Source organism: Bos javanicus, chromosome 5 (assembly GCF_032452875.1).
Source record: "Bos javanicus breed banteng chromosome 5, ARS-OSU_banteng_1.0, whole genome shotgun sequence".
Lineage (NCBI taxonomy): Eukaryota > Metazoa > Chordata > Mammalia > Artiodactyla > Bovidae > Bos > Bos javanicus.
This window is the reverse complement of record NC_083872.1, coordinates 105,296,142-105,311,831: the sequence shown is the minus strand read 5'-3', so window position 1 is coordinate 105,311,831 and position 15,690 is coordinate 105,296,142. Positions and strand designations below refer to the sequence as shown.

The following is a 15,690-nucleotide window of genomic DNA, read 5'->3' as shown; positions in this document are numbered from 1 at the left end:
AATCCGATGGATAGAGAAGCCTGGTGGGCTATAGTCCAAAAAGTCACAAAGAATTGGACATGACTAAGCAACTAAGCATATTATTATATTAATAACATATCATTTATTATTATAAATGATATATTATTTATAATATAAATATATAACATGTCATATACTATATAAATATAATAAAATCATAGTAATATGTATAATATATACTATATATAATATATATAACTGAACCACTTTGCTGTACATCTGAAACATTGTAAATCAACTCTACTTCAATAAAATAAAAAGACAACAAAGCACATTCACACCCAGGAAAGAAAAAAGACAACGGTATCTTTCAGACAGGGAGCAGTGAAATGCCAACTGGTTGACAGAGGCTTGAAGAACAGCAAAGCCAGGAGACAGCAAGATCATGAAACTGCCAATACTGTTCTGAGCTACAACTCAAGCCACACTCCGTCCTCACGGAGCAAATGAGAAGGTTTCCCATTTTATGGGAAATGAGGTTTCCCGTTCTAAAAATCCCAACCTAATGGTCAAAACAGCAATGGCAGAATGGTATGAAAAAGACTCTGAACTGGGAAGTAAAGGAGAAGGTCTGGATGCCCAGCTCCCCACTCTATTTCCTTGGGCAACTTGCTTCACCTCTCAGGGTGTTGATCCGACACCTGGGGATAACAACACAACTCCCATGATGAGTTTGAAGCAAATAAAATGATAGATTTGGGAGGAGCATCATTCCCCGTAGAACACTCCAAGTTGCCGTCACTGGTTATTTCCTGCCCTTTTCCATCTATTTGATCTCATTGCTGTAACTGTGGTTGTTCAGATTCCACGCTGTTTGCAGGAGCCAGGGGGGCTTGCACTTCCCTTTGTCTACTGGGTGCTCACTGGAAGTTTCTGAATGAAGGAGTAGCAAATGAGCGATGGGCAGTCACTGATTCCTGTCCCCTGCCTGCCATCACCAGGACCTGGGAGCCTGTGTCAGCTCAGATCTGGCTGACCGATCGGATGGGGTCATGCCGGGCTAGAGTCCAGCAGAATGTCTTTGCTCTGACTGTCCATCTGTTCTGTCACTGGAGCCAGCACTAAACTTAGCCAAAGTGACTCATGAACACAGAGCTGTCCCAGGCCCCACAAGTCATCTCAACAAGGCACATGACTGCAGTCAGTATCTCTCTCTATCCCCTCATCCCTTCAGCAAGCTCGCTGGGCCAGTCCCTGGGATGCAGCTGAGAGACAGAGAGCCCACAAGGGTGGCCTTCCATGTGGACACTCCCCTCTCCCAATCCATGGTGCCCCAAGCAGAGGCTATTTTAAAACTCATTAAGCAAATGTTCAGTGGCTCCCTTGGAGAGCCATTCCTTAGGCGAATGGCATCCTTAGGGGGATCGCGGTGCTGATTCAGCCACAATGAGATGGGCAGGGGGTGGGAATCTGGAATACAGTGGAAACCGCTTAACACACTCGCCCATTTGTCCGTTCAGTGGTTCAGTCCTGTGATCAGCACGTCTTCTCAATGCTCCTCAGTGCCTGCAGGGCTTCAGGGCAAAATCTCAAATAAAGCGAGGCTGTGACTTCTTAAGTGGGCAACCAGAGATGTCCAGGCACATTCGTTCTGACTTGATTCATTGTGCAGTAAATCAGAGCTTCAGCACTTCGTAGGTTTGCATGAAGCATGAAGAAAGGGCTGGAGGTAGTGGTCTGTCCTGGTTGCGGGCAGTAAGGGGACACACTGCAGGCAGAGGATTTAAAATTAATCATAAAATGGATCAAAAGTCAATCTTCTTTTTATTATTGCCATGAACTAAGCAATCAAAAAAGCTCAGTGATACCCTCTGGTATGTTTAAAATGGATAACCAGCAAGGACCTACTCTATAGCACAGGGTACTCTGCTCAATATTATGTAATAACCTAAATGGGAAAAGAATTTGAAACAGAATAGATACAAGTGTATGCATAACTGAATCACTTTGCTGTACACCTGAAACCAACACATTGTTAGTCAATTATACTCCAGGATAAAATTAAAAGATTAAAAAGAAAAAAGGGGAATTTCCCTGGCAGTCCAGTGGTTAAGACTCCAGGTTTCCATTGCAAGAGGCAAGGGTTCAATTCCTAGTCTGGGAACTAAGATCCCACATGCTTTGAAGCCTGGCCAAAAGAACAAAATAAATGAATGAAAGGAGATTAAAAAAAAAAAAGGTTCAGTGATAAGACAATCCTTCTTGCTGGAGTGGGTGTCTTCCTCCACTCCCCACCTCACCTCAAGACGTCTCTGAACCACATTCTTTAAGAATTCATCCTTTTATCAGAGCACTCAGCCAGTCAGTGACTAATACAAACACTTTAGGAGCATCTACAGGAGAAAGACATGGTGCTTGATGCTGCGGACACAGAAATGGCTGGGACACAGCACTGGTTCTTGGTGGGCTCACAGGATGGGGGAGATGGTCAAGGCTATCAACGGCTATGACAGAAAACACCCAGGTCCCTGGACCCACCAGCCTTGGAGGGGAGAGTCACTCTTCAGTTCAATATTGAAGTACCGTATTTCATCAACTCTGAGTGACACATTTATTCACACATTTAAGATGTCTGCAATCAGAATCCACCATGCAGTTGATGTCTCACCACTGTAATCGGCAGCACATTTCTTTCCTAGTGGTGCACAGAGCTGTGGTCCTCTTGCAATCATTCGGCTTTTTATAGTTAAGGTAGGATGGTAACAGGCTTCCCAGGTGGCACAGAGGTACACAATCTACCTGTCAATCCAAGAGAAGCAGGTTCAATTAAACTATCCTCCTGTCAATGCAAGAGATGCAGGTTCGATCCTTGGGTTGGGAAGATCCCCCGGAGAAGGAAATGACAACCCACTCCAGTATTCTTGCCTGGAGAATCCCATGGCCAGAGAAGCCTGGAGAGTTACAGTCCATGGGCTCACAGGACTGAGCATGCGTTCACTAGGATGGTAACACAGCCCAGCCCCAGGCTACGTGTCTGTGGGAATCCAGGCTTTGTCAGGTCTCTTCCTGAGGGTTTCTGGAAGGCCCCAGGGATCAGGCAACCAGCTTGCCACCTGTCTGGGCTCTCTCTGCCCACTGGGGGCTCAGTGTTGCTTCTCAGCTTGCTTCTCCTTCCTCCCCACTTTGCTCTTCATGTTCCAAGTGAGATCTGACTTGGGGTGTTACCAGACATGTCCAGAGGGCGGAGCAGAAATGGACAACATGACGTCGATAGCGGTGACCACACCGCTCAAGTGTATCCACCATCCCCTCCAGTCCTAGGCTGTGACTTCCCACCTTGGTCACCCCTTTTCTGCCCTCACTCCCCAGCCCGGGACCCTAAATCCCCAGAGAAGCAACACTTCAACGGTATGATCATGTCTGTGCCTCGGGACAATCCATGCTAAACAGTTCAGCTCACAGACATCGTTTTTCCATTCCCGAATAGGATCTGACCTATAACCAGAGATGTGTTAAGGAGTTTTTCTTAACAGAATTGCAGTCTTCCAGGACTTCCCTGGACCCCGTCCCAGGAGTTCTGTTATAGCCTAGGGAGTTGTCGCTGTCTAGTCGCAAAGTCGTGTCCGACTCTCAGGTTCCTTTGTCCATGGGGATTCTCCAGGCAAGAATACTGGAGTGGATTGCCACGCCCTCCCCCAGGGGATCTTCCTGACTCTGGGACTGAACCTGTGCCTCCTGTTGGCAGGCAGGTTCTTTACCACTAGTGCCACCTGTGAAGCCTCTTACAACTTCATTTAACCTTAATTACCTCCTAGATGCCATGTCTCCAAACACAGCCCCATTGATGATTAAGACTGGAGATTCCTAAAACTTATTTGTGACATAGACCCCTCTGGGAGTTTGATGAACCTCTGAACTCAGAAAAAAACTTTAAATGCATATATTACATGGGATTTAACATTTCTAAGTGCATAAAACACATGGGTTTTATTGAGATACAGTTGTCAAAATAATTTTAAAAAACCAAATGTGTGATACAATAATAGATGTGCTTTTTTTTTTTAAATAACACATTAAATAACATGATCTACAGCCAGGTCTAAAAATTACTACAATTTTGAAGTAGTGAAGAATGTAAAGCATCTTTCCAGATATCTGCAAAATCTGTAATATACATAAAAATATCTTATGGATGGCAATGTCAGTTACTGCTAATTCTACCTTGGCTTTTTGCCTATTTCATAATTGAAGGAAATGCTAAATTTCAATTAGAGTTTAGTGAAAGCAAAGAAAGTCATTTTTTACCAACTCAAGTTCACTGATCCCCTGAATTCCATCAGGGAAGATTATTAACTTCTAGCCTAGAGGAGCAGACACTAAATACTGGTAGGTGGACTTCCCTGGTGACGCAGTGGATAAGAATCCGCCTGCCAGTGCAGGGTACACAGGTTCGATCCCTGGTCTGGGAAGATTTCACATGCAATTAAGCCCATCTGCCACAACTACTGAGCCTGCACTCTAGAACCTGTGCTCCGCAACAAGAGAAGCCCCTGCTCACCACAACTAGAGAAAGCCTGCACACAGCAACCAAGACGCAGCACAGCCAAAAGTTGATTAATTAATTAAAAAAAAAACCCTGGCAGCTTGAGGATGCCATTTCTCAGTGCAAACTGCTACCTGTATATGTGCAATGATGGAAGTAAACATGAGTTGCCTGGTGTACTATGGAGCCTCTCTTTGTCCCTCCAGATCCACTCTCTGCCCCTCATTGTCGCATCACCTCTATAGCTTCTCAGGTGGCGCTAGTGGTAACGAATCTGCCTGCCAATGCGGGCGCCACGGAAGATGTGGGTTCCCCCTGGCTCAGTAAGATTCCCTGGAGAAGGAAATGGCAACCCATTCCAACATCCGTGCCAGGAGAATTCCAAGGACAGAGGAGCCTGGCGGGTGACAGTCCATGAGGTCACAAAGAGTCGGACACGACTGAGTGACTAAACCACCACCATCAGTGGATAGAGGTGGCAAACTCAGGCGAGGCTGCAGGCCCTCGTGCAGGAGAGGAGCCAAGAGGCCCAGAGAGGGCAGAGCTGTCCCTCTCCCCTCCTTATCTCTTGAAGCTGCCTGTGTGCTTGAGAAATGAGTCTAGGGGTGAACTATGGCCCATTCTTCTTGCTGATGGCAGTGACCTGCTTCTGCCCAGTGCTCTAACTGGCTGTTGCTGAACAAGAAGGGAAGATAGCAGACTGACTCTACTACCTCTGAGAGCCTGTCCTGCAGCTGTCCAGGTGAAGTTACGCTAAAACTGTGGAGAGGGGGGGGGGACCAAGGGAAAACTCCACCGGTGAGCCAGCCTTACCGTTGACTTGAAATTCCTAGCAGCGGAGGGAGGGGACAGAGAGAGAAGGATGGAGAGACAACATCTCTTGCTACAGGCCCAGGGATCGGTACCAAACGGAAGCACCCTGGCATCCTGAAATAACTTCTCGGGGATTCCCTGCATCTCACACTTCCTCTGGGCCATCTTTTCTACCAGTTCAGACAAATCTTCCCTAAAAACCCTTCCAACACCCCACTGAATGGTTTAGATGCCTCCTCTCTGTCTTTATGAGACGAGGCTTCTAATCTAACCTCTCCTTTTACAGAGGAAACTGAGGTTGAGAGATGGACAACATTGGTTCAAGGTCGTGTGGGTGGTTAGGACAGAGGAAGTCCAGACTCTTTGGCCTAAGATACCAAATCTTTGAACTATTTCTGGCTTTCCATCCACCTCTCACTGTGTTCCAGCACACTGGGCTCTTTACTGTCCTGCTCACAACACGACACTGTCATTCTATAGGTCTTCTCTTTTTCATCCCCTCATAGGCTGGTTAGCTAGACTGAAGTACAACTCCCTGGATAGATATTTCTACAATGGGGATAGAAGAAGCAGTGGAAATTGCCACCCCTGGGAATGGTCTGCACAGGCCCTCAGTGACATGGGACCATCTCACCACATTTTGAACGTGTATGAACAGTGTCTTGGAGGCGTTCAGGATGGCCTCAGGGAAGAAAATGTCAAAATATAGGGGCAGAAAATGCATTTGACCAAAGACCATAGGGAGTTGCTTGATAACAGCCAGCAACAGGCATAGGAACAAATATTTCCTTTCTAAGTCAAAGAAAAATTTTATGGGGTAACTGGGTTTAATAACAATGGTGTGTTTCAGCCTCTTGATGGGATTGGGGTTTTAGACTTTTTTAATGATCTCCAGTTGTTTTACACACACAGAGAGGACCAAAACAATAGTTATGATTCAGGGTTAACGCTTGGATAAGGGTCTGCAAATCTAGAGTAAGCACGAAATGGAATATACTGAATATTGAGCAAATATTCAATATTCTGAATACTCAAGACACTGCTATCTGTACATTCATTGGCTGCAGCAGGACGGTCAGCAACTGAGGCACAGGCTTCTGCGCATGCTCAGTCACTCCAGTCGTGTCTGACTCTTTGCCACCCCATGGACTGTGGCCCACCAGGCTCCTATGTCTTTGGGATTCTCCAGGCAAGAATACTGGAGTGGGTTGCCATGCCCTCCTCCAGGGGATCTTCCCATCCACGTCTCCTTCACTGGCAGGCGGATTCTTCATGGACTGAGCCACTTGGGAGGCCTTTACAGGGATTATTGATTGATAATAGAAAAGAGGAAGATTTTCTGTAATACAGAGATAAATTCATGCCTACCCTTGAAAAACTTCATACCTAGGACAGAAGTCAATTGACAGAGTGAATCCTGGATCCTATCCCGCCAGGAAGAATTGGCCTTTGTGCCCCCAAGGAAGCTTGCATCCACGTCACCCTTGCAGCTCTCGATGGTGTGTGTTTCTCTGACCCGTCTTCCCCCTCTACAGAGCACACGTGCGCTCTTGGAGAGTGGATACTGGTCTCCTTGGCCTTGACCCCATCCTCGGTGCCATGCTTGATGTAGTAGAAACTTAGAAACTCCTTAAATAAATGAATGAGTGAATGAGAATAAACTTCAGTAACTCTTCTGGTTATTTGATAGGAAGATTATCTGGAACTGTGGTCTTTCTTACCTGAGTTTCTAACCATCTTTGAGATCATTTGCTTATTTATTTTTCTCTCTGTAACGGAATGGGAACTGAGAAAACCTGTAACCAGTCTGTGTCCATCTGTTCACAGCTCACTGAAGCTACAGGGAGAGGTAAGTGCCCATGGTCATATCATCTTACGCTGATGAGACTACTGGGGAGTTCTGGGTTTGCAATATGCCTTTTCCCTTCCTCCATTTATTTATTTTTTATTATTATTGGCCTTGCTGTAGAGCATGTGGGATCTTAGTTCCTTGACCAGGGACTGTACCCACGTCCCTGCAGTAGAAGCACAGAGTCTTAACCATTATTAGACCAACAAGGAGCTCCCCTCTTCCTTAATTTAGTAGCAAATAATTATGTTTTCTGTTGGGAACCATCTCACACTGTACACATGACCAGATATTCAAGTAGGTTCATTTTGTCAATATTCTATCTAAAATTTCAGATACACAGAATGGTCACAGCCAGGTTTTTGCTTAGTCCTGTGAAATAAGAAGCAATATTCAGAAGAATATCTTTAGGGTTATAGTAAGGCCTTTTTCACTTATCAAATACACTTTTAATTATTTTAGTATAATTTTAAGTTTTATTATTTTCTCTCATGGTCTGTTAAATAATATAATCTAACTAAAGGACAACTTCCAGATGTTCAAGCTGGTTTTAGAAAAGGCAGAGGAACCAGAGATCAAATCGCCAACATCTGCTGAATCATCGAAAAAGCAAGAGAGTTCCAGAAAAACATCTATTTCTGCTTTACTGACTATGCCAAAGCCTTTGACTGTGTAGATCACAATAAACTGTGGAAAATTCTGAAAGAGATGGGAATACCAGACCACCTGACCTGCCTCTTGAGAAACCTATATGCAGGTCAGGAAGCAACAGTTAGAACTGGACATGGAACAACAGACTGGTTCCAAATTGGGAAAGGAGTACATCAAGGCTGTATATTGTCACCCTGCTTCTTTAACTTCTATGCAGAGTACATCATGAGAAACGCTGGACTGGAAGAAGCACAAGCTGGAATCAAGATTGCCAGGAGAAATATCAATAACCTCAGATATGCAGATGACACCACCCTTATGGCAGAAAGTGAAGAGGAACTCAAAAGCCTCTTGATGAAAGTGAAAGTGGAGAGTGAAAAATTTGGCTTAAAGCTCAACATTCAGAAAACGATCATGGCATCTGGTCCCATCACTTCATGGACAAAGATGGGGAAACAGTGGAAACAGTGTCAGACTTTATTTTCTGAGGCTCCAAAATCACTGTAGATGGTGATTGCAGCCATGAAATTAAAAGACGCTTACTCCTTGGCAGGAAAGTTATGACCAACCTAGATAGCATATTCAAAAGCAGAGACATTACTTTGCCAACAAAGGTCCGTCTAGTCAAGGCTATGGTTTTTCCAGTGGTCACGTATGGATGTGAGAGTTGGACTGTGAAGAAGGCTGAGCTCCGAAGAATTGATGCTTTTGAACTGTGGTGTTGGAGAAGACTCTTGAGAGTCCCTTGGACTGCAAGGAGATCCAACCAGTCCATTCTAAGAGGAGATCAGTCCTGGGTATTCTTTGGAAGGACTGATGCTAAAGCTGAAACTCCAATACTTTGGCCACCTGATGCGAAGAGTTGACTCATTGGAAAAGACTCTGATGCTGGGAGGGATTGGGGGCAGGAGAAGAAGGGGACAACAGAGGATGAGATGGCTGGATGGCATCACCGACTCGATGGACATGAGTTTGAGTGAACTCCGGGAGTTGGCGATGGGCAGGGAGGCCTGGCGTGCTGCGATTCATGGGGTTGCAAAGAGTCGGACACAACTGAGCAACTGAACTGAACTGAACTGAACTGAAAGGAACCCAACACTGTGCCTGACACATGATAATTGCTCAAACAATGATTATTGAAGCAAACAATGTGGCATAAATGGCAGCATTTAAACCTATAGATTAATGGATTTCAAATTAAGGAGCATCAGAATCACCTGGAGGGATTATTAAGAAGCCAGGCCAACTGCTTGTTGATTAATTATGAAGCACTGATGCTGAAGCTAAAGCTCCAATACTTTGGCCACCTGATGGGAAGAGCCAACTCATTGAAAAAGACCTTGATAATGGGAAAGATTGAAGGCAAAAGAAGAGGGTGGCAGAGGATGAGATAGTTAGATAGCATCACCTATTCAGTGGACATGAATGTGGGCAAACTCTGGGAAATAGTGAAGGATAGTGAAGGGGAGCCTGGCGTGCTGCAGTCCATGGGTCACAAAGAGCCGGACACAATTGAGTGACTGAACAACAACAAAACTATCCCCAGAGTTTCTGATTTGGGAGGTTGAAGGCAGAGCCCAAGAGCTTGCATTTCCAACAAGCTCACAAGTGATGTTGAAGCTACTGGTCTGGTGATCACACTTTTAAATCCAATGCTATTGACTCTTCTGGACTATATGAAAGACTGTCTACATTTGGCTTCTATGGTAGACACTCCGGATTGCTTATTCAGTATCCATTTCCTCTTTTACTTACAAACAGACTCTGATTTTATTCCAGGCAGCAATGCAAATGCTATCTTTCCCAGGTTCACTGCTGCTAAATGCAGCTAATAATATGGAAGCAGAAGTTGTCTGAATGGACTTGTAGGAGTATATTTAAAAGCACTCCAATGTCTAAAAGCAGTGTCATCTAAAAGATGACACAAGCATTCTTGCCCTTCCCTCTTTCTTTCTTTAATGCAATGTGGATGTGACAGCTGGCACTCCAGCAGCCATCTTGGACCCTGAGGCAAACTTTAACAGGGAAGCCATGTAGTACAAACATCTATGGAACAGATAATATAAACATTATGGAACAGGGCTTCCCTGATAGCTCAGCTGGTAAAAAAAATCTGCCTGCAATGCGGGAGACCTGGATTCAATCCCTAGGTTGGGAAGATCCCCTGGAGAAGGGAAAGGCTACCCACTCCAGTATTGTGGCCTGGAGAATTCCATGAACTCTATAGTCCACGGGGGTGCAAAAGAGTCGGACATGACTGAGCGACTTTCACTTTCACTTATGGAACAGAAGCACAGAGTGAGCCAGAGTCTTGATGAAAACACGGAGCAGCCATGTCAGCGGATTGTTTATCTCAGATTTCTCCTCTATGAAAGGAAAACATCTCTAAAATGTTAAACCATTGTTATTCTGGCTTTCCATTTTAGCCAGCAAACCTAATCATATCATGTCTGATTCAACTTCCAGTGAACTGTAGTGCTCTTTGTCCTCAAGCTTCTCAAATTACCCCCTTTTGATCCCTCCTCCTCCTTCTCCTCACTCTTATCTTCTCCAATTTCTCTTCTCTTTAACTTCCTTTTTTTTTTTTTTTGCCTTTAAACCATAGCTTATCTAAAGATCTGACCTCCCCATTCCTTTCTTTTCTACTCCATTCTTCTCCTCTTCTTTCCCTAGACTTGTTTTTGACAAACTAGCCAGGTTGATTGCTCTAATTAGAATCTCTTCTGAAGACTCTTGGTTCTGAAACTTCAACCTTGCAATTACAGAAAAAAGAGCTGCTATACATCCCCGCTTCCATGGGCTTCCCTGGTGGCTCAGAGGTTAAAGGGTCTGCCTGCAATGCGGGAGAGCTGTGTTAAATCCCTGGGTCGGAAAGATCCCCTGGAAAAGGAAATGGCAACCCACTCCAGTATTCTTGCCTGGAGAATCCTACGGATGGAGGAGCCTGATGGGCTACAGTCCACGGGGTCGCAAAGGGGCTGACACGACTGAGCGACTTAAAAAAAAAAAAAAAATACATCCCTGCTTCCATAGCCCAGTGGGCTGACGAAGTCACTATTTCCAAGACTGAACATCTGATCTTGCCTCCAAAATCACTGCTCCATTGCAACCCAACTGTCCTTCAGGGAGGCACTTGTTTGCTCTGAAATGATCGATGTCTTTCAAAGACTTCCGGATGCTTACTGGAGAGCAAACCTCCTCTTAGTTTCACTGAAACAGGGAAGGGAGAAGTTAAGAGCAATGAATCACAAGCTAGGATGCAGGAACTGTATGGTACAGAGAGGGAGGTCACATCCTCTTCTTTGGCTTCATGGACCAGCGGGCTTCCTAGGTGGCACAGTGGTAAAGAATCCACCTGCCAATGCAGGAGATGCAAGAGACGTGGGTACAATCCCTGGGTCAGAAGATCCTGGAGTAGGAAATGGCATCCCACTCCAGTATTCTTGCTTGAGAATCCCATGGACGGAGCCTGGTGGGCTAGAGCCCATGGAGTCACAAAGAGTCGGCCAGGATTGAGAGACTGAGTACACACACCCCTTGCTTGGCACCCACCGCCAACCCCCAGAGACCATACAGGTGGATCTCCTCTCTCCTCCCATGAGCACCGAGACAGTCCTGTATAGGGAGGAGCACACACTTACTGTTCTGGATCCAAAATTCTATTTTACCATGATGCTATTAGTAGAACTTTTGGGTCTCAGTTTTCTTATCTGAATATAATCTGCACAGAAGACCCTAGTTTATTTTCTCACAGAGAGTGATGCCACTTAAGGACTATTTTATTTATGTTTTTTCCAGTTGGTTCACAGTCTGAGGGCAAATACTTCTTGCCACCCAATAATCCATGAAGAGGGTGCAGTTTATACCTGTTAGATGACCAGAGGATGGGGGTGGGGAGGGGAGGGAGTTCTGGACAATGCTTGAGGGCAGAGGGAGAAAAATGAGGGCAAAAGGTAGTTCTCTGCACTCTGACGATTCTTCCCTAGAAAGGATCTGAAAGTAGTGTGTCATCCCATGAAGATTAATGTTGTTTGCAAGACTCTTGTAGGCTCTTCGTGAGAAATCTATGTTCGTTTCATGTTGCTAGCAAGATACCAATATTCACCTTCTTTTGAGGAGCCCCTTCCCCAACCTGTGTTTTACTATGTGACTTCATCATATTCAGTGACAAGGAAGAGTGTCTTGCCCAGATCACTTCTCTTGAATGCTCCAGCTCCATTTGTGATCGTGGTAGGTGGAGGGGAGACCCTCTTCATCCATCCACATAGATACACAGCTCTGGGCTTTAGATGGTGGATTACAAGCCTGTGAAGTAGCCTCCTGCATTGTTAATGAGCTTCCAGGTGACATGGAAGAGGCCCACCTCTGGTCAGTGCTCAGAGAGCATGGATAGAATGGGTTCCTCCACCATCTGATGGGGACCAGAGGCTGGAAGTTCTGCGTGGGCCATTCCAAGTTTCAATGGGTGTGTATTTTCCCATGATCCCTATTACAGATCAGACTCTGTTCATACTCAGGGTAGTCTACAGAAAGCTGTTAAGCTGATCGGGCTTCCCTGTGCCTCAGATGGTAAAGAATCTGCCTGCAAAACAGGAAACCCAGGTTCGATCTCTGGGTCGGAAAGATCCCCTGGAGAAAGGAATGGCAACCCACTCCAGTATTCTTGCCTGTAGAAGCTCACAGACAGAGGAACCTGGGGCCTGGTGGGCTACAGCCCATGGGGTCACAAAGAGTCAGACACGACTGAGTGACTAACACACACACACATTAAACTGATCATCATTCAGACATTTTCCAAGCATCTCCTAAGGGCCTACCATGTGCCAGAATATTTAAACTGACTTCTCGAGCAGTGTAGGCAGTGAGGGTCATTCATGATGAGACAGGCAGTGTGGACTAGAGTGTTTAGGGAAGTCTTCCTAACACAGTGGGAACTGAGAGTCTGTCCAGAAGAGGGGTAAACTTCATTTCCGCAAAGTCCTCAAAAGCCTGAGCACTGAAGGCCCAGGCATATTTATCTTTTGTCAGTTTCGGTCCTGAAAACACCCTGTTGGATGTTTTTCTGGCTTCAGACTATGAAGGAGAGACAGCTGGACTATGATGATGACAGTCTGTCTTAGCTGTGGACCCGGCTCTGCACTGGCCAGGCACGTCACTACCAGGCAGATGCTTACACTCCTCCAGCACACGTTGAGCATCAAACCCAGGGCTTCCCTGGTGGCTCAGTGGTAAAGAATCCGCCTGCCACTGCAGGAGACACGGGTTCCATCCCTGATACGGGAAGAACCCACACGCTGCGGGGCAACAGCCTGTGGGCCAGGACTACTGAGCCTGTGCTCTAGGCCCTGGGAACCACAACTACTGAAGCCCAAGTGCCTAGAGAGAAGCCACCGCAATGAGAAGCCCGCACGCAGCAACTGGAGATTAGCCCCTGTTCACCTCAACTAGAGAAAGACTGAGCAGAGCAATGACAACCCACATAGCCAAAAATGAAAAAAATAATTTTTTTTTTTTTTTAAAGCCAAACCCAAGGACATGTTGATTCCATCCCAAGATTTTATCCTAAGGCATGTTTTTCCAGTCACATCACTATTGACATTTTGGACCAGAAAGCATTAGCTGTGGAAAGATACCCCGTAAGTAGGACGTTTAGCAGTATCCCTAGCCTCTAGCTGATAGTAACACACCTCCCAACAACTGATTGTTAAAGTCTTCAGACCTTGCCGAATGTCTCACCCCCGGTTGAGAATTACTGTTACCGCAGTGAAAAGGAAAAAAGAGGAATGAGGGATTTTATTTTTCTTTCCTGAGAACAAAGAAGATGACAGTGAGAAAGGCTGATCACTCCTAGCTTTTATGGAAACCTGGCATGCTGCAGTCCATAGGAAGGCAAAGAGTCGGACATGACTGAACAACTGAACAACAATCAATGAAAGTGTTAGTTGGTCAGTCATGTTCGACTGTTTGCAACCCCACGGACCATAGCCTGCCGGGCTCCTCTGTCCATGGGATTCTCTGGGCAAGAGTACTGGAGTAGGTTGCCATTCCCTCCTCCAGGGGATCTTTCCAACTCAGGGATCCATGGAACCCAGATCTCCTGCACTTCTGGCAGATTCTTTACTATCTGAGCCACCAGGTAAAACATCTTGTAGCCTGTAACTAAGTTTGTGTTTCTGCCCCTAACACTGCAGGAGCTACATTCTGCACCTATAATCCTTTGACTCTATGTTCATCACATCCTGTGTCTGGTGCTCACCTTTACTGCACTCTCTTTGCACACCAGCCCTTGTAACTTTTTTCTTTTTTTGCATTATAGAAAGAAGGCCACAGTACAATACATGGAAGAAACGGATCCAACTATGGGCTACCAGACTTCCAGAGCCAGTTTACCCGGCTACCTGATGCCAGCCTAGACTGTTTTTGAAACAATGTAAGAGGAAGAGGAATACAAGATCCTGAAACCTTTGTTCCTCATCGCCGACCCCTGATTGAGCCTTCATCTTGCAGAAGCCCTTAGACTCCGCATGGGAGGGGTCACAGTTCTGGAGGCATTAGCCTACTGTGTTTCTCCCCTCCGGTAGCTGAGGATTAAAGCCACCTTTCTGTTTCCTCCAAACTCTGTCTCTGTGTTTTTTTATTCAGCTTCAGTGGGCAGAGAAAGCCAAGGTTTTGGCCGCAACACTGTCAAAGGACATCAAGTGAAAAATAGTCGCTTGACTAGGGAGGTCTGCAGTGGCATTATTTATAATAGTAAAAACTATTTAAATCATTTTTAATATTTAAATATATTTAAAAATATTTAAATCATCATCCATATGAAATGTTAGGAAATGGTGATACTTTCTTTTGATGGCATATTAAGTAGTCATTACAGACAAATAAGTGAAACTGTATGTGTAGCCTATAAAATTATATTAAATATAAAAGCAGAACATTAAATTATAAGCACATATTGCAGTTGAGTAAAAACCCTCTGAGTTATAAAATCCGAGGATTAGAAAGAACCCTGAACACAGCCAAATGACCCGCTTATGTATTTTTATTCTTTTTTGCCCATGCGACATGTGGGATATTAGTTTCCAAATTAGGGATCAAACCCTTGCCCCCTGCATTGGAAACCTGGAGTCTTAACCACTGGACTGCCAGAGAAGTCCATGACCTCCTTTTCTGATTCTCAGATTCCTTTGGAGACACCCTTACTAGTGGGGCACAATGCCCTGCTTGAACACCCTGTGTTAGTTTCCTATAGCTGCTGCAAGAAGTCACCACGATCTCAGAAATTTTAAACAACAGAAATGTGTACACTCACAGCCTGGAGCCAGAAGTCTGAAATCGAGGTCTTGGCCAGCAGATCCTCTCTCCCTCAGAGGTTACATCCTTGTGAAGATGGAGGCAGAGATCCCAGGGATGCTGCATGAGCCATGGAATTTCTGGAGCTACAGGAAGCCAGGAGATGCAAGGAAGATTCTCCACTTCCTGCAGAGAGAAAGTGTACTTCTAACCTCCAGAGCCATAAGAGAATCTACTGACTCTGTGGTCATACATATGATGGCCCTTAGGTTCCCTGGTGGCTCAGATTGTAAAGAATCTGCCTTCAATGTGGGAAACCCGGGTTTGATTCATGGGTCAGGAAGATCCCCTGGAGAAGAAAACGGCAACCTACTGCAGTATTTTTGCTTGGAGAATTCCATGGACAGAGGAGCCTGGAGGGATACAGTCCCTGGAGTTGCAGAGTTGATACCACTGAGACTAACACTTTCACTTTTACTTCACTTAGAAAACCTAGCATGTTGGAGAATTTAAGTCTCACGAAAACTCATCAATGTGTTGTCATAGAAAGGCACAGATTTGGGTTTCAGCCAGACCCGAATTC

The 15,690-nt window shown here is 45.3% G+C and overlaps 2 long non-coding RNA genes across 2 annotated transcripts; one reads left to right on the top strand and one right to left on the bottom strand.

The window, feature by feature from the left end:
* Window positions 1-2,558: 2,558 nt before the first annotated feature.
* LOC133248275 (uncharacterized) lies at window positions 2,559-4,856 on the bottom strand. Its single transcript, XR_009736652.1, has 2 exons — window positions 4,639-4,856; window positions 2,559-2,760 (listed from the first exon to the last, which is right to left on the bottom strand). It is a non-coding gene; the product is annotated as an uncharacterized LOC133248275 (long non-coding RNA).
* A 9-nt stretch (window positions 4,857-4,865) lies between these two features.
* Window positions 4,866-14,433, top strand: LOC133248274 (uncharacterized). The gene is made up of 2 exons (XR_009736651.1): window positions 4,866-5,246; window positions 14,134-14,433. It is a non-coding gene; the product is annotated as an uncharacterized LOC133248274 (long non-coding RNA).
* The last annotated feature ends 1,257 nt before the right edge of the window (window positions 14,434-15,690 follow it).